Below are 23,723 nucleotides of genomic sequence, written 5' to 3'. Positions count from 1 at the left end.
AGAGGGACTCAACTCTAAAGTGCTAAACTGCAAGATGCAGTCCAGTGGTTCTGATGACCCACACCTGAGCAGGACTTTTATATATAGAACATCCTCTCAGGTGCAGGCCATTACAACAGCAAGAAGGAGTTGCAGAGGTCGCCAGCAGCAGGAGTTGCATTGGAGGAAGAAGGGAGACGCAGGAGCTTTGCTAATGTGAATGCGGATGTCGGTTCTGAGAGGGTTTCCACAGCTGAGGGCCTCGAATGCAGATGCTGCTCAGTGGGAAGCAGCGTGATAGCAAGATTTCCTCTGGAGATCGAGGCTCTCCTAATTGTGCACAGTGTCCCGGTGTCTGGCGAGCACCAGAGTGCGGTGGGAGCGAAGGGAGCTCCTTCCCTGGATGGATCGGGCCACAGAAAACCAGACGCAGTCTGCTGTGTGAAAGGCAGCAGAATAAGCAGAAGCAAGCATGGCAGGGGATTGAGCGGATGCGTTTGTTGACACCGGTGAGTTTACCGTTACGAGGCAATCCGGTATGCTCTGTGATCGACCACCACTGGGGACTGAAATCATTTTTTAATACCGAACTAATGTAAGGAAGTTAAATTGGTAGAAGCAGAACTGGTCAAAAAAAGAGGAAGGAAAGGTTACAATCATTGTTAACTAAGCCAATACTATTGCCAAGACAAAGAAGGGACAACATTTAAGCGGGCTAATGCCAAGATAAAGAATGGCAATACTGAAGCCAGCCAATTACAACCACAATTTCCAAAGTAAAGAGGGGGCAATTCTTCACACAGTATAAAGACCATATCCTAGGAGCAGGTGAGTCGGACCCCCTTGCGCGACCCTTTCCATGTGTTTTTATGGCCAAAATGCCCCCAACCCCCGCGTGCCCCGAGCTCCCCAGCCCCGCTTCCTGGTCCTTCCCCTCCCGCCTCCCATCCCGCCTCCCCTCCATGTGTTTTTAAACCTAAATAGTGCCCCCAGGCCCCGCATGCCCCGAGCTCCCCAGCCCCGTTTCCAGGTTCTTCCCCTCCCCCTCCCGCCCCCCATCCCGACCCCCTCTCGATGTGTTTTAAACCTAAATAATGCCCCCAGGCCCGCGCATGCCCCGAGCTCCTCAGCCCCGTTTCCTGGTTCTTCCCCTCTCCCTCCCGCCTCCCATCCCGCCCCCTGCCCCTGATTGGTTGTTGCGGCCGAGGCAGCGTCGGTGTAGCGACCCGCTTCCTGCACCTGCTCCTATTTCCCATCCTAGGAGCAGGTGAGTCGGTCCTCACTTCCCCTCCTCTAAATCCTCTTCCTGATCCCATCCCTCCCGCCCCCCCCCCCTCTGATAGGCCCCTCGTCCTTTATCACTGGTCCTCCCAGGGCAGCCCTCTGCCCGGCAGCCCCCAGCAGCTAAGGGCCCCAAGGCCAAGGGCGGCTCCAACAGAGGCGGCTCCAAGATGTGTCTGCAGGTGTCCGCAGGGGAAGCCAATGAAGCCAGCAACTAACAGACACCACCAAAACCGTGAGTGTGGTATGGGTGGGGGAGTAGAGCAATCACTCCACTCCAGAAAGCCCATGCCACTCTATTTTACCTCCAAATAACATAGACTGCCATAATGTTAACATGTCCACTCTTAGAAAGAACTGTGAAAGTTAGCATGTCCACTCTTAGAAAGAACTGTGAAAGTTAGCATGTCCACTCTTAGATAGAACTGTGAAAGTTAGCATGTCCACTCTTAGAAAGAACTGTGAAAGTTAGCACTCTTGGACGGAACTATGAAGGTTAGCATGCCCACCCTTAGATAGAACCGTGAAAGTTAGCACGCCCACCCTTAGATGGAACTGTGAAGGTTGGCATGTCCACTCTTGGATGGAGTTGTGAACGTTGGCATGTCCACTCTTGGATGGAGTTGTGAACGTTGGCATGTCCACTCTTGGATGGAGTTGTGAACGTTGGCATGCCCACACTTGGATGGAACTGTGAGGGTTGGCATGTCCACTCTTGGATGGAGTTGTGAACGTTGGCATGTCCACTCTTGGATGGAATTGTGAACGTTGGCATGTCCACTCTTGGATGGAGTTGTGAACGTTTGCATGTCCACTCCTGATGGAATTGTGAAAGTTAAGCATGTCCACTCTTAGATGGAATTATGAATATTGGCCTGCGTCGCATCTTGATGGAACTGTGAAGGTTAGCATGTGAAAGTTGCATTTAGAAAGTGTGCCCTACAGCCTCTCCATCAAGCTTAGAAATGTGCCCAATAGCCTCTCTGGCAAATGGAACTTAGAAGTGCGCCCAAGATCCTCTGTGAAAGTCTTATTTAGAAGTGTGCCCAATAGCCACTCGGGAAAGTTGCATTTAGAAGTGTGCCCAATAATCCTCGCTGTGAATTTAGTAGTGTTCCCAATAACCACTCTGTGAAAGTTGCATTTAGATGTGTGCCCAATAACCCCTCTGTGAAATTTAGAGGTGTACCCATTAGCCTCCATGAGAGTTACATTTAGAAGTGTGCCCAATAGCCACTCTGTGAAAATTGCATTTAGAAGTGTGTCCAATAGACATTCTGGAAAGCTGCATTTGAAATGTACCCAATAGACACTCTGGAAAGTTGCATTTAGAAGTGTGCCCAATAACCTCGCTATGAATTTAGTAGTGTTCCCAATAGCCACTCTCTGAAAGTTGCATTTAGAATTGTGCCCAATAACCCTCTGTGAAATTTAGAAGTGTACCCATTAGCCTCTGTAAGAGTTACATTTAGAAGTGTGCCCAATAGCCTGGTAAATTGAATTTAGAAGTGTTCCCAATAGCCTCACTGGAAAATTGAATTTAGAAGTACTCCCAATAGCCTCGCTGAAAATGGATTTAATAGTGCGCCCAATAGCCTCTCTGTGGAAAACTGAATTTAGATATGCGCCCAATTTCCTCTGTGAAAGCTGCATTGAAGTGTGCCCATTAGCCACGCTGTGAAAGCTGCATTTAGAAGTGCTACCAATAGCATCTGTGAAAGTGATTATAGAAGTGTATCCAATAGACACTCTGGAAAGTTGCATTTAGAAGTTCGCCCAATAACCTCTCTGGAAAATTGAATTTAGAAATGTGCCCAGTAGACGCTGTGCGAAAATTACATTTAGAAGTGTACCCAATAACTTCTGCAAGAGTTACACTTAGAAGTGTGCCCAGTAGCCTCGCTGATAAATTGAGTTTAGAAATGTTCCCAATAGCCTCTGTATGGAAAATTGTACTTAAAAGTTTGCCTAGTAGCCTCTCTGTGGAAAATAGAACTTAGAAGTTCGCCCAGTACCCTATCTGGGAAAGTTGCATTTGAAGTTTGCACACTGAAAGAGCATATAACCATTCATACCACACCCCACGCTTACTCTCTCCTTTACATCACCACTCAACTAGAACACAGGGATACTATGACACCATTCGGTATAACTGTTCTCATACGAACATCCGCCGCTTACTCCACATCATTCTATGTAAACACTGCTGGTCTCACACCCTCAGCCAGGCGTTTTCCCCAGGCCTAACGCAGCCACATCCGTTCCGGATTAATCCTGCCAGAACGAACACATTCTCCTGATCTCTCAACCACCACACCTACCGATAAGAACCAGCTATTACACGTGTACCGCACGAGCTGCACACATATCCGGTGCACACACGCACCTTTTGACTCTCCCTTCTCTCTCTACTGATCTGAACTTCGGTTCCCAAGGGCGTTCAACCTACCAGCGCCTTCAGACCATACCAATGGTATATAAGGCGCTATATAAGTGCAAAATAACAATAACAATAACAATATTGGCTAAGCAACAAGATAGCATTGTTATAGCAGAATTTTAATAATTGTTGCCAGAGTGAGGAAAAGTCAATAGTTGAACAATACATAAAGAAGCTTGCCAAAGCCAAAGAAGGGCAAGAGTGTTAAAGAAACCTTGTCAGCAGTTACCTGATGTAAAAGTGGGAAAACTAGAGTGGCAGGAGGGACACCCCCCTGATAGAGAGTATCAAGGAGGAGAGAAGTATAACCTGCATTTCATGTGGCAAATACAACCGTGGAATAAACAGCACCAACGTGTCTCATGTCCTCCCAGAAGAAGTTGTGAGTTTTGATGTTCTTGAAAGTTAAAGACGGTTTCCCAAATGGTTTCAAAATCCACCAGAGAGCACCTGTAGTAGTGTAAGGAGCTTTTAGTTCGGGCAGACGAGTATACCAAAGCGGGGACCTTTTTATTGTAGGTTAGCTGAACAGGAAGAAATCATAGAAGTATTATATTGTGGTGGAAGGTTGTGGAGAAGAAGGAGTTGCAAGGTCACTAAAGTGTTTCGTGAATTATTGTGGAATCATCCTGACAAAATGTTGCTGTTGATACAGAAGAATTGCAAAAGCATTTTGTTTCTCAAGAGGAACACGTGTTGAACGTTTTGCTATAAGTGAGGAGATAAAGACTTGTCTATTTGAACTGTTGTTTAAAGTCCAAGTGAAAGACTTTTGGAGCAAGAAGAACTTTAGGATACAAACTTGGCTATAAAGAGGAACTTGCTTATTGAAATTTTTAAGTGAAAATCCTGCTTTGAATCGGGGGGAGGGGAGCCGACCGAGGTTACAGGATATACAGTTTATAGATCTATAGTGAACTTTACTGCTATTTCTGTTACATTTAAATTGCCATGTACTTAGAGATAGTTAGAGATAGTGAAGCATTTATCAAACCCTGTTGAGTTAATAAAATTGACTTCTTGTGAAAAACCTTCACCAAGTTGTCCGCTTAACATTTCTGGCCCCTCACAGCATGATAAGTGTTATTAAGTGGCTAGACTGGCATTTTGGTGCCGGCAGTTTGAACATGTTTTCATGCATACATTTTTAATGGTAAAGCCAACTGGAGTATGTCCTTACGTGGGGATACGGCCATGTATTGGCAGAACAAGGGTGGACATGTTTTGTTATAGTATCATTACTGGCCTTTTGCACAAAGCAAACATGAGTATGTTTTTATATGGGAATACTAGCATATAATTGTGGAGCTAGCATGGAAATGTATGGGCACAACCAGCTTGAAAATGTTTATATAGTGGTACATATTGTGGGAATCATGAAATTGTGTTGGAGAAAAGCTCCTATGCACTGTTGATCACTTTCATGAGTTACCCTACAAAATCAATTTTCCCAAAGTTTTTCTAAAAAGTGTCATTTGAACCCATTATTTTAAAAATGTTCACGGGGGCAACCCCCTTGACTCCCCTTGATAGTTTCGGGCTCCCTCACTATGCTCTGTTGTTCGTACATATTTGTGGGAAATATTTACGCCCCTTCATTTAAAAAATTCACCGGCCGCCACTGCGCCTACCTGTGTACATTCGTAAGGTACCCGATTTGAATCCTAGCAACCTACTCAGTGTTTTAGGCTTCTGAGGCCAATAAAATGATCATTGTAGAGTTGAGTTATCAAACCTTTCGACAGTACCGAAAGACAAGTCATGTTGTAAGGTGTGCTCCATTAGAGCAGTTATTGTTATTGATAATAAAGGGGCACAGACTAATATTCCCCCCCGGGGCCTATGAAGACAGAGCGATTAATGGGAAACACTGAATTACAATACGGGTCGTCTCCTTAACTGGGATATCTTTAGCCCGTGGCATCACCTCAATGGAGTCATGAAAGAAACTTGTGAGCACCCCTCTCAGCCCCCCTGTTCTGATGAGGGTCCAACACACAACACACGTAGGGTTTAATTGAAACGCTTAATAACGGGCCAATGGGGTGAGGGTTAATTTGAGTGCGCTACCTTTGTTGCATGTGTGCTTAATATGCAGGCCAGCTGGCTGAAGAAAAGTTGCAATCAACAAGTGACTCTTGGGCGAAAATATCGGAGGTGCTCCAGGAACAGTGAAACAGTTTGGGAGAAAGGGGGTGACCATGAAGGATACCGCTCATTCTTAAATTGAGAGATACCTGTGGGGGTTGCTACGAGGAGGAGCTTGAGCAAGGTTTTATTCCGCCTTTTTTAGGGCACTGGTTTCGAAGATTCAACTTTCGATGAGCGTCTTTTAACTTTCTTGTATATGCTAGATTGGTATAAAGCACCGGTCATATTTCTTTCCAAGGACAGTGGCAATAGCTTTATGGAAAAAATGAGGTAAATTAGTGTTAAGCTTACCATAGTGCCGAATATTGTATTAAGGTGTTCTAACTCCTATTTCACAGTATCATTCAGGGATGTCATTTAGGGGTCGTCAGAGGTCGCAAATGCGACCTCTGTGGTCTCCCTTGCGACCTCTGTAAAAAAAGAAAAGTAGCAAACAGTTGTTTTTTTTCCTTTTTATTCATTTTTTTTTCAATGCAAGCTCACAGAAGACTTTCCCATTTGAAGTTCCCGGGCTCTCCGGGTTATGCACCTAGTTCTCTCTCTCTCTTGCCTCGTCCTTCTTCCTTTTCATATCACTCTGCTGAACCTTCCCCTACGTAAGACTATACCATACTTTCCAGTTCCAAGGTTTATTCTTCATATCTCCTGGCCACTCCTCATCTCAGTACTTGTTTAGTCGTTTTCACTTCGGTAGACCCTACACTTCTTCATCTCAGTCGTTGTTAAGGGAGTCATGCCTAGCAAGTCTCTACTCTTCCTCGTCTCAGTGGATCTTATGTCCCTCTCATAATCCATGTCATTGACATCATCCTCATTGGCTGACTTAACAGTGGATGGGAGGCCAGAGATAGACACCTGGAAGGTCCAATCTCCTTCCACTGCTTAACTGCATTTTCAGTCGTTATTCCCTGCTCTTTGGTAGATAACATCTGGTGACATCGCTCAACTTCCTCAGAAGTAGTGGAATGAGCTGTAAGTGCAACCTCCTCTGTCAGTCTCAGTGGAGTTACATCATTGTGTTGCAGTGCCCATGCATGTATTTGTACTAGTGCATATACTCGGCACCATGTGGCTCCTTACTTCTGGGGTGGCTGGCTTTCTTGTTCAGGCCCCTTAAATAAAAAGAAGAAAAATAAGAACAGGAGTGCCACAAGTCTAACACTTTCAGCACTGACCCTAAATAAGAAAGAATAGGAATACCAAATCATGTGTCTTTCTGGAATTCTATACAATAATTGCTAGGCTCATTAAATGTTTATTTCAGGCACACTTCAGTGGGTCAGTCACTGATTTAGTCTGTTCTTAAACGCCTCAACTCAGCCTTTCATACTTCTGACGTCGATAAATGGGTACCAACACAGATTGGGTGATATTGGGTGTATATGTCTTCTATGTAAATCGCTTAAGCAGCGTAAGTGCTATATAATAACACATCATTAGCATTTGGTCATGGACGTCTGCTTGCATTTACAGTAATTTTGTAATATGTGCCTATACACACTGATCTTAACGATACATATGGTGATCCATTTTTGTATGAAATGTACATCACATTATAGTGATATCGTAACCATATTTTTTGCCATATTATTTGTAGTGTACAATGCTATGTGATGCTACTTCCTGTTTTGTCAACGGGTGAAAGGTCGTGTTCCATTGCTTCCCACGATATCACTTCGGGGTTGGGTCAAATGACATCACTTCCTGTGATATTATCGGGGGTCAAGGGTCATGTGATGTCACTTCCGCTACCCCAGGCATTTTGGTGAAATTACGTCCCTGGTATCATTTGGAGCCAAACAGGAGGAGAAACATTTTCTTCTCGAATATTCCCCGTCTGGATTTCTCATTTCCTGGATTCCTCATAGTTGCCAGCTGGCACGAGGACACTTTCTTTGACTTCTCTGACCTTTAAAATATAGGTTATTGTCCAGTTCGCTGCTGCAAGGTGACATGGCTTGAGAGGCCAGACGGGCCCACGTGATCTATCGGCGCCATTCCTCCGTGCCATTTCAAAACGCTGCCTCTGAGCATTAATATTTCACCCGTTAACGGTTTCTGGGCCTGCGTGAGGTATTTCACGGAAAGTAATTAACATCAAATTGGGATGCAGGCGAATCGCCAAAAGCACTGCAAAATCGTTTCATTGGCTCCATCGGATGAAATATAACGCTATTTCATTTTTAATGTAAATCAGCGCTGTATATTTGACGTCAGCGGGCCAGTGCATACATAGCCATATAAGCGATGGGGACCATGAAATACAGACAGGGCAGAATGGTCTTCTCACCAAACTAGGTCAGAAACTAAGTCGAAAATATTGGATCGACCAAAAATAAAATCCTATAAGTTCGTAAGTACATTTAAAAAAAATGTGTATTGCTAATGCCAGCTTTGCATTTTTTAAATTGCCAAAATACTCCTTTGTGATCACGGTAACATGCTTTAGTGGCGAAAGTCCTTTTCGATAGAACCGAGACCCCCTTTGTCAGCCTTTTCTCACCTCATGGTTGACTCACTTCATCACTCATGGACACTCGCAGAACTCCAAAACGAGGGCAAAAAAAAAATCAAAGGAATAGTCTGCCATCCATAGGTCAAGCACAGGGCCATAATGTGGTATCATGGGCCGCTACTCTGGCAACTCGCAAACGCCAGCACAAACCCTAAACATTGGCATTGCATGCAAACCTGTGCCCCATTCTTGTTTTAATTCTTTTTTTTAATTTTATTTTTACAGGTTAGCAGCTCCTGAAGCCTTCAGTCCACAGAATCAGCACTTACCCACGCCTCCAACTCTTACCAATGCCCGACACTCCAAACTCGCCTTTCAGCTCATCTTGCTGGACCCCTCAGCGGTCTTTGGCACCCTCGATCACCCTTCTCCCCTTCACTCCAGATCTCCACTTTGGCACTCAACGCACTGCACTTCAGAGGCATTGCTTGGGGGGTGGGGGCTCGGAGGAGCCTGAGAAACTTAGAAAGAAAAGCCGCAGCGTTTTCAAAGACAATAACGTTGTATTTATGTTTGCGGTAGCTTCAAAAGCTACCGCAAACATAAATACAACGTTTTTAAAGCTGCAGTTTTATTTCTAAGTTTTTCGGGCTCCCTCAGCCCGGAAAACGTAGAAAAAAAACCGCAGCTAGTGCTTATTTTAAAAATAAATAAATAGCACTTACCGAGATGCAGCTGCAGCTTTTCTGCCTGTAGTCTCCAGTCTGCGTCCTCTGAGTCCCGGCACCAATGAAGGAAAAGCCACCCAGTGGTAGCTTTTGTTTACTACAGCTGGCTGGCTTTTCCTTCATTAGTGCGGCAAAAGCAAGCACAGGCGGGCATCCATTTCACAAAATGGATGCCCCCATGTGCTTCCTTTTGTAAATGTTGAGCTTCATTTGCTCAAAATTTTACATAGGGACTTAAAAAAAAAAGTGCCAATCTATTTTTTTTATTATTGCCCATCTTTTTTTGTAATAAAATGTTTTGGGCAAACCATTCCTTTAACGTAGCCCCAGATCTTTGCCAGACCTAGCAACACCCCTGGCTTGCATTGCTGCCTACCTTTTTGCTGCACCTTCTCCATATCACATTTGTGATCCCACGCATCTCCCAATGGGAGGTCCCCCCGCTTCTGTCGTTAGCCCTCTACTCTGTACCCTCTACATCTCCGATTGGCAAGCCATTCTCCACCCTATTCTCTTAGCGCCTATTTGCAGATGGCACCCTGATCATCTCCTCCTTCCCCACCTTTTTACCCCTCATCTCTTCATGGTGTACATTTGTTGTATGGCCATAGGACACTTGGTGGCACTTTATTGTCAACGACCAAAGCCAGCTACCTCCCAGCCTATCACCGTCCTTCCCACTAACTTCCCACAGATTTCCTACACCTCCCACAAAGACGGCAACCTCAGGATCCTCAACAGTGCTGTATTGTGGACACACCAAACTATTTTTGGTTAGTTTACATTTGATGGACACTATTTGATACGGTCAATCAAATATACATATATGTGTACACATCATTCCTGCCTAGTCTCTGGGTTTACCCCAGAGACTCAGGGTTTTTATGTCCTTCTCCTGCTCTCCGGGGAAGAGCGAGAAACCTCCGGTATTCCAAAGTAATGAGGGCCAGTGATTCTCGGCTGCAAACCGGCATCACTCGAGGGTGTGACCGCAGGTTGTAGACAATTAAAGGTGATAAACGGCAGCACCGAAAGCTGCTTTTAAATCTGGGAAACTGGGACCCTCCTTGAACGATGACAGCCCCTTTTGTTCTGCCAGAGGACCACCCTTTGCCGAGTGTTAATAACATTAACATTACAAGAGCTGACCAGAGGCCTGAACGGCAGAGGACCGCAAGAGCAAAAGCAGTGCACATGAAAACACTTGGATTTAATAGGGAATGTTTTGGATGCATGAATACACAAACATGTTTTTAAAAATAATTTCGATATGAAAATAGTTTACAATGTGTTTTTCTTTTATGCATTGATGGGTATTTGATGTGTTTGGTAGAAAAATAATGCAATCAGCACCTTTGGCCACATGTGTAAGGGTATTCTTGCTCGGTGTCTGGTCAAAGGTTCGAATCCAAAAGGATCGAATGCCATAGGGTCGAGTCAATTTGACCTAAAAGAAAAGGGTCGAATTTTTTTTTTAAATATATTTTTTGGGGGGTTTCCGTTTTGGAAAAAAGTGGTTTTTATCACAATAAAGGTGGATTGGGGGGGGGGGGCAAAAAAAAAATATGTGAAAAAAATAAATAAAAATCGAACCCTTTTGTTTTCGGTCCTTTTGATTCAACCCTTTTGTCATTCGATCCTTTGCATTCGAATCTTTGACCTATAACCTTCTTGCTCATATGCTAGCTGCTGTTTATCTGGCCATGGGGAATGGCTGCAAATGTCGGGGGCCTTAGAGGTGCAATGAGGCAAGGAGGAGTCTAATCATGCACATTATACCAAGAATATGGTATATAGCCCCCAGCCTGCATTTGAAGTTCCTTTTTTCACATGTCGGCGTGGCAAGTGGGTGGAGTCTAGAATAGCTGTGGGTGTTGCTAGGTCTGGAAAAGATCCAGGGCTATGCTAATTTTGGGGCAGTCAGGACTGGGAGCTAGCCTTTTTGGTTGTAACCACCCCAGCTTCTATCCGGGGCTACAACCAAAAGACCCGGGGCTATAGCCCCCTCAGCCCCCCCTAGCAATGTCTCTGGCTGTGGGGGTGTGGCATCGCGTGGTATACATCTCAGGGATTTTGAAATTTAGGCAGGTATGGTAGATACACGTATATGTATGTTAGGGTTTAAGGCTGTTAAGGGCTTGGGGAGGTGCAGATGGGGTATGGGTGGCACACTCCCTCCCCTATAAAAAAAAAAGCAAGTTCAACCATGGGTGATGAAAAAGTAGCAACCAAATGAACAACAACCAGTAAGAGGTGGTTGTACTCACGTAGAACCCTCAGCAGTGCTCTAACAAACCCCACCAACTTTCCCAGTTAAACTCTTATTCTCCCAAGCTCCTCCTAAAAAGTCCCAATGGCTGCTGTCCCCCTAACCCCTCCATCTAACTCCCCCAAAAACAAAAATCTGCTCCCTGCGACAGTGGGCCACTTTTAGCCTTAAAGATGGCATCTCCTGCACCACGTGTTAATGCTAGCATCGGACATGGGACCTGAAGCTTCTGTCTCAAAGCAATCTCATTTGCTGCAGCATTTCGTATGCAGCCCAATTAAGCAACGGTGATCTGTCCATTCACACCCACCCCAGTTACTCCTTTCCTGCTACTCTGAGGTGTAGAAAGAGAAACCTGACGGGTATGCAGAAACAAACCACTGCCACCATCCAGGCGACTGTATTCATGTTCCTGAAAGTGCCTCCAGGAATATGAGCAACATGACGCTAAGGTTGTGGCCGGCAAGACAATGTGCGGGAAAATCTATCAATCATCCATTATTTTGTACTGTGATCATGAATGACTACTCCCAGCCCTTCACTTTCCACCTTCCCTGTTTACAGTCTGGTATTTAGGGCGCTACAAAGCAGGTCTGGCCAAGCGCACATTCACTTAGGGTGGCCAACCTTGCCGTATTTTGTGGGACTGTCCCAAACTGCGGACATTGCAGACCTCATAGTCCTAGACCAACTTGACTTCCTAGCTATAAGGGAGACTTGGCTTCACGCCGCAGCAGATCCAACACTCACACTAGCCATACTGGACAACTACACCATCCTTAGGCTAGACAGAGAAACCTCCAGAGGTGGTGGGATTTGCCTAATGGTCCTACCTAATCATCCTTTCCCTTCAGGAGAACTCTTGTCAGTCAAACTACCACTTACGGCATCACATACAATAACTATCCACCTCATATATAGACCACCAGGCCCAATATCAACCTCCGAGGAGGATATCACATCACTACTCAGTGCGAACACCAAACTAGGGTCACACATTTTGCTGGGAGACCTCAATCCAGGCCTCCACGATATGAATGAGGACAACAACCTAGCACTCGCCAACACGATCACAGAATTAGGCTTCACACATTGCATCAACATGCCCACGCATATCAAAGGGCCCCTACAGCACTCACTAGAAATAACCATAACATTACTGTAGAGAAACTACTACCCCTACTACAACCCATTATAATCACCCTAACATCAGTACACACCCCACTGCATTAGTTGAATTATACAACCACACTTTACAGCAAGCTATCGACAAAATAGTGCCACTGAAAATGTGAAAAAGCAAAGCCTCGCTCCCACCTAAACTCCTGGTTAACTCCTAATCTCAAAGGCCTACGCAATGAAAAAAGAAGTGCTGAATCGATCTAGAAAACTAACTCCACATTACTGAACACATAAAAACTCTCAGAAATCTTCAATAGCTACAAAACTTCTATCTTTCAAACAAAAAGTGACACTTAGAACGCTAGGTTCAATAAAGCCAACTCACGAACGAAAGAACTATTCATCATCCTCAGAGAGTTAGAATCCTACCAACCACAGTTAGAAATCTGCACCAAAAACATGACCTGGTGTACTAATATTCAAAAAGCACTGCTTGACAAAATATTGCTTCTACAAGTGAAAATTGAAACATAAAAAACAGTCTTACAGTGGACCTATGCCCACAGGAGACTCAGGCTCCTTCGGTAAAACCATGCAACCTTTTTAAATTCGATCCAGTCTCCATCCGTGAAGTAGAGGGCATAATAACCAGCCTTAAACAGTCAATATGCCAAGGGGACATCTGCCCTGCAACAATCATCAAAGAGGCAGCTAGGGACCTAGCGCCATTAAGCATTACACTAATAAACGCATCCTTCGAAGCCTGCACTGTCCCTACCAACCGAAAAGATGGTTGGGTCTTTCCACTATTAAAAAACAAACCTTGATCCTATCAATTATAGACCAATAACCACAGTACTTTTAATTCTGAAAATCCTATATAGGGCAGATTACTTACAAATGCAGGCTCATATTGAATCTAACAATCTCCCTGGCCACGATCAAAACATGGCACAGAATCAGCCTTGATAGATTTAAAAACTCAGATGGACGATCTAAAAGATAAGGCAACCTGGCGCTCCTTCTACTTGACCTATCGGCTTCCTTTGATTCAGTCAATCACAATGTCCTCTGTAATCACCTCACGACAGCAGCCCATTTCTCCCCAAAGCCACGTCTTGGATACAATCCTTCTTGGACAACCGAACCATGAAGGTATTTGCAATGACCACGCCAGCTGAGCCTGCACCAGTCAACTGCGGAGTACCCCAGGGTTCTTGTGTCTCTCCGATGCTTTACAATATCTTTACCAAGCCTGTGCTCGACAATCTCGACAATTTGGTTGTCACCTACACTAACTATGCAGATGGCACCCAAATCCTCATCCTTATCACAGGCGCCTACGACACTGACTCGATTTTGCTCAACAAAATCTACCTGACTATTCAAGCTTAGATGGCCACACATGGTCTCTGTCTCAACGATGACCAAACAGTTACTTCTCACTGGCTCCCCAGCAAGACTGAATAAACTAGGTAGCCAATTGAAAACATTCAACATAGATGGCATCAACATAAAAGCATCCAAGGAAGTGAATTCTTTGGGAATTTATCTTGATTCTGCCCTGACCCCGACTAGACAATACAATGCTAAAGCTTCTGACATGGCATACACGTGAAAACGAATTAACGCTTGTAGACCATCCCTGTCAACAGCAAGTTGCATTCCCTTGGCAAGAGCACTTATTCTATCTACATTGGATTATTGTAATGCCTTGTATCTAGGGACCAGTAAGCTTTATGTAAAAAAACGGAAATAATACAAAATAATGCGCTAAGAACCACGCTCAATATCCCGAGAACCCAGCATATATCAGCAGCAAGACATAATGCCCATTGGCTTTCAGTTAAAGACAGAATTGCATTTAAAACCTTAACACTCACACATGAATGCCTTTCCAACTCAGCTCCTAATTGCTTGTCATGCAAATTTTCCAGAAACATATCAGACAGTCCAACAAGATCCTTACGCCTACACTGCCTCAAAGTTCCTAGATTCAAGATACAGAAAGCAGTGGGCACTAGCTTCCCCGTTCTAGCAGCTAAACTATGGAACTCCTTGCCTGTTGACCTAAGAGCTGAACCATCTTACTATGGCTTCAGGAAAATGCAGAAACTTGGCTCTTTTCTCAGGAGGCATGACAAATTTGTTAATTTGTACATACCTGCAATGCACTTGTAACAACTTCCTGTAAATGTTTATGTCTGTTCATGTAATTGTATATGCAACGTTGCAATGTGCCCAGATACCTGAGGGTTTGATGCACTCTATAAATAAATAAACAAACACATGAATGGCCTGTATGTCGTCCCAGGCAGCTGCTTGTTTGGTAAACATAAAGAAAAATATCAGTGTTTTAAAGTTTCCCACTAATGGCAGGATTATATAGCCTTTGTCCACCCTCTCCACATCCTGCTATCTGTGTCCGTCATTGGGCAAAACCTTGCTAAGTAGGGGACCCCCACTTTCCCGACTGGCGGAAGGTGTGCAGAGCAATCTTTGGGAGGAGTGTGGTCGAGGGAAAGAGGCCAGTGGGGCAGATATACCCACTGGTTCTAAATTACCTTGCAATGTGGGTAGCCAGGTGGTGACCAGAACAGGGGGTCCAGAGGTGAGGGAGTGAGCTGGCTCCATCTTTTCCTCCACAGCGCAACTTAATGACACATCACATTGCCTCGCACCACATTGCTTGCACTGCGCTCTGGATCTAGCGTGTAAAGAAGGTTACTGTCAGAAGAATAGAAGGGGTCACAGATGGCACAGAAGAAAACCCTTCGAGTCTTTGAGAAAGTTGAAATGTTTTTCTTTTCTTTGTGCGGATGAGGACCTGCCCACGACCCTCATCCCTAACACAGGCCAGTGCTATCAATTGGTAGCCCCTACTATCTAAAAGCAGATTTCAACTAGATACGATTCCCTATATTGTCAGCTATCGAAACTCTCCTCGCACCATTTCCTCCATCCCTCTGAAGTGTCATTCCTCCTTCTCTGCGCCTCCACCCTATGATATAGCCACTCCAATACGACCCCTTTATACTAATATTTTCCATCATACTCCTACTTCCCTCCTCTTAATACTACACCCCTCTTACTACTACTACACTCCTCTCGCCACTACTACCCTCTACCCATCACTACTGCATTCTTATCACTAATATGCTCTTCCTACCCCTATCGTCCTCCTTCCACTACTACCCTCTTCCTATCACTGCTATCCTCAAGCTACCACCTCCTCTCTCCTCCTATCACTACTATTCAGAGACCTATTTCACACTCACCCCTTACACTAATTTCTTCTAGTCACTTGCTACAGAAGCACGCACACCCAAATCGCAGAACCACTTTCTGTCCTAAATCAATAACTCACCTGCTCCAACACTCTTCGCCACAAGTTGCCACTTATTCCTTCCTCCTGCTGGTCTGTTGGTCGACATCCACCTCTGACCTCATCTGAAAAACAAGCACTTCCTGCTTCCTTTTCCTCCCTTAAGTAACCCTTGGTCACTTTTCCCTATGCAATCTGCTCTGCTTTTTCCAGCCTTAGGATGTGTATTGTGATGAATCTAGTGAACACATCACTAAAACCCTGGTATGGGCCCTGCTCATGTGGCCAAGGGAAGGCGGCTGCTACCTGATCCTGACCCTGGGGGTAGTATTATGAGGGAGGATCACGTGGGAGGAGACTCGTATCAGCAGGAAGTGGTGGCCCCCTTTACTTCATGATTCCTCTATTCTTCCTGGAACATTGATGGCATATTCTAAAGTAGAGCCCACCAATGTAACTGCTATTCACATACTATCTCCAAGCTCTGATTACATTCAATTCACATAGCAATCAGAACTAAATGAATGTGAAAGAACCAAAAACATTATGGCCTTCAGGATCCATAAGGCCGGTAGTACTGGGACGAGGAAGAGGTACCAAGAGTTAGTACAGAACAGAGGTGCTATTGAAACCAATATGCCGTTTAGTTGATGTGAAGCAAGGCACTTACGTGGGACATTTAAATGCCCGAATGAGCCACAGCGAGAAGGAGGAGTAGCAGAGGCAGAAAAGTCAGGAGAGAGGCCACCGAAGCAGTAGGAAGACTGCCGGCAGAAGCAGATGCAGCAAGAGAAGGCGTGAGGTTTTGCAGAGTTCACGCATCAGGAAGCAGTGTTGTGGACGGCAGTGGGGAGAGAAGCACAGCAGTGTGTGAAAATTGCTCCTAACCCAACTTGAGCTGCTCAGGTGTACGGGATGCAGAAACTCAACAGAGCCTGTTGCGCTCCAGAGACAAGCCGTGCAGACAGCTGAAGCTACTCTGGAGCTGTCAACGGTATGGACAGAGCATGGAAGGGCTGCTGTGTCAGCCAAAAGCAAAGCAGAGACGCCGAAGGAGACTGGTGAGTTGGCATGAAGTAAAAGGTAACCCTGGGGCGCTCCATGAACATTTTTCAGTAGCAGAACTTTGAATACCAAAACAGTAGAGTAAAACGGCAACTTGGGTGCAACTTGGGGAAACCTCTAACTCCCATTGCCAACAGTCAAGAGGCTTTCCAAAAGTAGTAAAGAAGGAACTTGTGTGAAATTCTCCTTCTATGAGATATCAACTTGGGGAAACCTGTAACCCTCATTGCCAGCAGTCAAGAGGCTGTGAAAACTAGTAGCCATTGCCCAACTCTCCTCATAAAGGATGCTGGTGTGGAGAACCGTGGAACAGACATTGCTACTAACAGAAAAGACCAATTGTAGTTGTAGGAATTTTTTTTCTTCCTGGCAGGCGAGTACACCAGGAAAGGGATCAGTTGTACTTAGTTCTGGCAGGCGAGTGTACGAGGAACACAACTGTGGTTTTGAAGAAGTGTGGTTGTGGCACAAAGGTGTTGTGTAAAGAAACATTTACTTTGATAAACTGTTGCATAACAAACGACATTTGCTGTGCTGTCCCGACAAAGATATTCCACTGGAAGAATATTATGGTATCCTTATATCTGTTTTATATCCAGGGAAGAGCACTTTGTGGAGGAAACAGTTAGTTATGATTTTGAACAAGTGTTTTGTGAAAGAGACCTTAATTTTGCCAAGCGGAAGGACAAGTTGAATGGAAAAGAACTGTGTTGAATCCAAAGCTTTGCAAAGGACTTCTTGAATTGATCCAGGGGAGGGGAAACAAACCCTGGTCACAAGAATTACTTTGGGGGAATTATAAGTTTTAATTTCTTTTGCAATGTTTTGTTGAGCTGAAATCAGATATATTTACCTTGTACACTTTGGTTATATGTATTAGTGCGCATGTCAGATACAATTGGACACAAGGTCATCCTTGGTTGACTAGGTAGGAACATTCTCGTTAGGATAGCGACAGATAGGTGTTTGTCTCAACCCCGTTTTATTTTAATAAAATGGCAAACCTTGAGCAAACTATACCTTTATGTCCGTCTTACATTTCTGACCCCTCGCAGTATGTACATGGAAAAACTTTGAAAAGAGGTCTAAGGCAAGCACACTGTCACGGCGCAGGTTAGTTGTGTAATGTTTATGGCAGCGTAAGAAGGTTGCTGCAGCCTTTTGTGTTTTGGGATCTGTTCTCCTGGATCAAGTTTAGGCCATGCACCTATTAGTTTAGTGGATACTTATGAGTCTGCAGGGGCTTGCCAGCGAACTTTGCAGGGTCATAACTTTGGTTGTTTTGAAGCTTGGGGCGCAGCACTGCAGCATTCTCTTGAGCGGCGCGGCGCTCAGGTGCCTGCGGGATGTGGCGTGCTTATCTACTTTGCTCTCAGCTACTTGAATCCTGGTCTCCTAAAGCTGGTCTTCTCATTGAGAATACTCTGTTCTTCGTTCTACTTGCAGGAAGCACCAACACGAGAACAGGGAAATACTGGTGAGCATGTGTGCTTGGAGGCACAACTGGAGACAAAGGCCTGGCGCAATGGGGGATGGGAAAGAATGTATATTGAATACGTTATTTATTAGGGCCGTACTGAATAGCATATTGAGAATTTAGCAAAGTACCGAATGTTTAGTCAAGTATTCAGCCGAAGTGGAGTTGTTTTATTTAATAAATCATGATCCAAGCTTGAAAAACACATTTAAATATAAGAAAACAAAACAAATGAAAGCACTACTTTTAACGTTTCCCCATTCCTCGTGTATTTCTATTAGTATTAATCCACATATCCTTATTTAAAGCATAAAAACCATAAACGAACATTTTAACAAAAAAAGCAGGGACCAGAAAGAAAAATGTTGAATATTCAAAACTACTGTTACTCAAAGTGGAAAGGTTCACATATGCAAAAGTGCATGGCCGCAACTAATGGATAGTACAGTTTGCATTGAAAATCACACGCACTGAAATTCCTTGCAGGTTCGAAGGTAGCTTAGATTGAAAGTGAGTTTCAAATCTTGGTTGCAGCTCAAATAGGAATGTATACATGGTTTTGTTACACTTGCGCACAAGTCAAGGGTACATTGGAGGCGAGTGGACTGCATCACCCTAATATTTCCCCCACACCCATATGCAAAATGAGGGAGAGGACTTTCCCGTAGAGGATGATTATTTGGAGCAGGGTTAATCACACATAGGAGAGCATGCCACTCAAATGTGTCCTTTCTTATGGGAAAGCAACTCAACCATATCAACAGGGTTGGTATCGCAAACTTGTATATACATTCAGGTTAGTTTATTCTGTGATTTATGTACTTTACTAGTCTTCTATGTCAAATTTAGCATTGAAATTCAAACAATTATTTATACAAACTATAGCTAGTGCAGGAAGATATGTGATAAAGTGGCTACATCGCAGACCGATCTCAAAGTGTTTGATCCTGGGCCAATCATGTAATATCACTGTCTCTTATTTGCAAAAGATGGGAGTCCCTATTAGTGTTTCAGGTTGCTGCTTATGCTATTAAAAAAGGCCAACTCATGGTATACTACACTATAGTGTTTCATATTTAGTATTAGTGATCAATCCTACATTGCCCACCATAAAATCAAATCCCTCTTGGCCTACCCATAGCAACTTCTTTAACATGATACCATGCAGACTCAGAGACTGATGTCACTCGTTGAAATGTCCTTTTTGTGCAATGTTACTTTTGATGATGCCAATACATATGAAAATGAGGGGGCTGGTATGTATTTTGCCTCACTGGACTTCGGAAAACCTAGGACCGACCCTGGATAAAAATCCAATCTACCAGTACGCCGTATGCATAACAGTGCAGCTACACCTCGCAGTATCAAACCAGTCTCATTAATAACAGAGAAAATAACAAGGGGGGTCCTGGGAGACTCTCTGCCAGACATGAGTCCTGGTTACAAGAGCCTTACCCAGAGTCTTTAGCTCACTATCTTTCACAGAGGAGAAATATCCCAAACATATCAGTCTCTGTCCTGCCCTGGAGCAGTCCAGCACTGAAATGCTAGGCAATTCTCCTCTGAACAAGAGTACCAACAGCAACCCCAGACACGTGTTTCGGTCTGGTTGAACCTCAACAGTAGGGTGTAGCTGTGCCTCTCCAAGAATAGTGAGCAAGGGGTCCAGCCATATGCAAATCAGTCAGGTACTGCTTGATGATCAGTCACCATCTTGATTTTTTTTCCATAGAGAAACAGGTGGTAATGCTTGCATGCCCATAAAACAGCCAGGCTCTCCTTTCCCGGCTGCAAATAGGCGCACTCAGTTGTGGATAGACTTTGACTGGCATACAGTACGATGCGTCTGGGCGTATTACATCCTTGTCTGTACTGTGCCAAATGCCCCCTAATCCCACAGGGCTCATGGTCACCAGCAGCTTGATTTCGAGTTCAGGATCGCAGTATGCCATGCACTCAGCTGACAAAATATGTGCTTGATTTCATTGAAAGCGGCCTCACAGTCCTCTTCTTTCCCTGTGAGCAGCCTCAAAGGCATGTTGACCAATACAAAGTCATTAATGTACCTTGTGCAGTAGCTGGCCATTCCCAAGAATGACCAGACAGATGAGATAGATGATGGTGTGGGTGTCATGATCAGCGCCTGTACCTCCATGGGATCCGACTGTAGGCGTTCACCTGAAAATATATGGCCAAAGAACTTTGGCGTGGATTTGCTTAATTCGTGTTTGTTATTATTGAGTGTCAGCTCCAACTCCTCTAATGCCCTGCAGACCCCTCCTTAATGTGTCATCATGTGATTCTAAATTGGCCCCAAATATTAGAATATCATCGCTATAGTTCAAGCAGTGGGGAATGTGCCGTATTATTTGATGTAGTGGATTCTGGAAAATGTCTGCCGCCAATGAGACGTAGAAGCATAGTCTTTTTTATCTAAGCAGCCCTATGTGAGTAGTGAATGTGGTGGTATAATGACTGTCCGGGTGTAATTTGTGTTGATCATAACCTTTATTGAGGTGCAGCTTTGAAAATACCTTGGCACCATGCAGAAGGTGCACGATGTATGTAATTCTGGGGGATAAGTGTCTCTCCCTCTCAATGACAGGTCTACGCACAGGCGTTTCTCCCTCTTCCCTCCCACCTCATGTTCCTTTTTGGAAACGGGCCCGATTGGGGAGACCCAAGGGGTCGTCCCTTTCAAATGTTCAATTATGTCCTGATTTAGTAATGACCAACTCCTCTTCCACCTGAGCCTGAATGTTTAGAGAAATTCCTATGTAATGTTGGGCAATCGGTTTGACATCTTTGTTGATGTGAAGCTGTATTTGTTTGTCGCTCAGCTTCCATGGTCCCTTGAATAATGAGGGAAATAGCTTTACCACCATGTCCTTTGTTTAGGGGTTACATCAGGCCTGCTGAAAAGGGTTCAGCTTTTTGGGTTAGGCCTCTGCTTCAGGGTTCTGGAGTTTGGATCTAGAGTCTGGTTCTGGACTCTGGATCTAGAGATGGGTTCTTCCTGCATAGCACTTCACCGGTAGATCAGTGATGAGTGAAAGTGTGTCCGTGTGGGTCCTCATCAGTCCCTATTTATCCATTTTCCAAAGTGGGTGGGGAGGCTGACTGTCTATGCCCAACCCTCTAAGGATCTGATAGGTCACAGAATTCCCCCTCTCCTGATTTGAGAAAGGAACAGTGTGTCGTGATGTGTCATGATGTGTCATTTTTATGGCTTAGAGAGAAAACCTCCTCTTTGTCTCTGTACAGTATATCTTATTTTTCATAAAAAAACATATTTACAATAAGCACAACTTGTTCATAATACATATTTACATGATAGATTGACTAATGTACGTTTCTGTCAGAGTCTCATGTTCCTACGAGTTTTGGTTCACAAATGAAAGTTTTTCGCGCTTTTGGTTGGTTACACATTTTCGGATCTGTACAATTATTTACACACACATGCACATACCGTCTGGGCATATTCCTGTAATTTTTCATGTTCCTAGCATAATCACAATAGCCAAAATATTAAAATTGTCATGGTTCATTCTCAGAACATGGCACAGATTCCAGATTAGTTTTAAACTTTGAGCGAATTTTTCATTTTAGTACCCTATAAATCCCATATTTTTATCAGTTCCGTACAATTTGCTATAAGTCTTTTTCTGAAACATACAGTTACTTTAGTTTCAAATCCACATTTTCAGTCTGGCCCGCCTCCAAGGCTCGGCTGAGTCAGAGAGTCACATGGTCTTCTTCCTTCCAGGGCAGTTGATGTCAGTCACACCCGATTTAGCATTTTCATTCAGCTCAAGGGAGCCCTTTGTCTACATTCAGAGCAACATGCCAGAGTGCCCCTCCCAGTTTCTTTCACACCAGCCTGCCAGTTTCTTAGCTGAGAGCAGGGGGAAGATTCCTTTGTTTGGGAGAAGGTGTGGAATGTCTTTGAAACTCAGTGTGGCTAACTTTAACTTTTAAACACAATGTCTGAAATTGTCTTGTCCTAAAATATAAATTACATTTTTAACAAATACATCAACTAATTTCTTAATTCAAGCCTTTTTAAAATATAGTTTTGAATTGTATCCACCTCTTAGGCTTCTGATAGCAAGTCCTTCTTTGGCATATTTAGCTTTTGAGACACAAGTTTCACCTGTCAGATATAGAGATCGCCAGCGTCTGACAGAAGCGAGTAACGGTATTGCACCCATGTTCAACATAATTTTCCAAGCAAGCAATCTTCAATGTGGATTTTCTTCTGATAAGTGTACTTCTGTGGATATTATATTTATGTGGATTCTTGAAGTAGAATGATGTTTATCACCCAACAAGGAGGTTGGGTCTTTTGGGTGGTTTGTGAGCCATGATTTTTGCAAACTTGATAACCAAGAAAAACAGATTTTCACACAGCTCTGTGTTTCTTTTGCAATCAGCCTTGCTTTGTGGGCAGCCAAGTGATGGGTGTTGGCAGTGGTCTCCTGTGTTACCACTGACAGAGGCAAAAGTGGATGGTGGCCTATTTTTTCAGATTTTTACTGCGCACGTTTGGGTGATCTTTAGCAGGCAGCATGCTTTCCGGCTATCATTCTGATGTTCCTGATGCAAGCAATGCACAGTAATCTTGCAGGGCCTGGACTAGTGGGTTGAAACATCCCACGATATTCTGGCATCTTGATGGTTTGAGGCCTTTGATGATGTTCTCAACTTCTTTAGGTGATACAGGTGAGAAGGAGAAAGGTGGGCAGGTGGTGGTGATGCGGTTGGGTGAGCGAGCAGTGTCAGTATTCTTGGACAGGCTGTTCTTTTATAATTCGATTTTTGATTGAAGCAGTGGGATTTAATCGGAGAGCTCTTTCTGTATTTTGGCGCTCTAGTTTGCGTCGTCTTTCACACAGGCTCCATGGGGTTCCCCAAGGATGCTGAAGAGCAAGAGCTGAAAAGCTCCATGGTCCTAGATTTGCCGTTTAGGATTCTATTGTTATAGGACTCCTTCTTAGTGTTATGGATAGCAGTTTTATAGGTGGCGGCAGCAGAGGTGAAAAGCTCCTTGACGACATTGATAGGCGATTTCCTCCATGAAGATTCAGCCGCTCTTTTGGCATTCCGGAGGATCTTTAGTTCAGGTGTGAACCATTTATTAAGATGGGCTAAGGGTTTGGCTTTATTTAGTTTAATGGGGGCAAGGATATTGATGGCTGAGTCCAGTGTGTTATTGTAGAGGTCAACTAGCTTGTTTGAATCTAGGTCTTTGTAGTTAGGTGGGTCTAGGATGTTCTGGATCAGCGGGCGTAAGCTTTGAAGTGTTATGTTTTGGTTATTTCTGAAAAAGAATTGCAGGGCGATGATTGGATTCAGGTTAGGGTGTGCATTCCCCTGAATCCCAAAGGAGATACAGTGATGGTCTGACCAAGCGGTAGGCTCGTTCTGGAGG

This window comes from Ambystoma mexicanum, chromosome 12 (assembly GCF_040938575.1).
Source record: "Ambystoma mexicanum isolate Mex_15411 chromosome 12, UKY_AmexF1_1, whole genome shotgun sequence".
Taxonomy (NCBI): domain Eukaryota; kingdom Metazoa; phylum Chordata; class Amphibia; order Caudata; family Ambystomatidae; genus Ambystoma; species Ambystoma mexicanum.
This window is presented reverse-complemented; position numbering follows the sequence as displayed.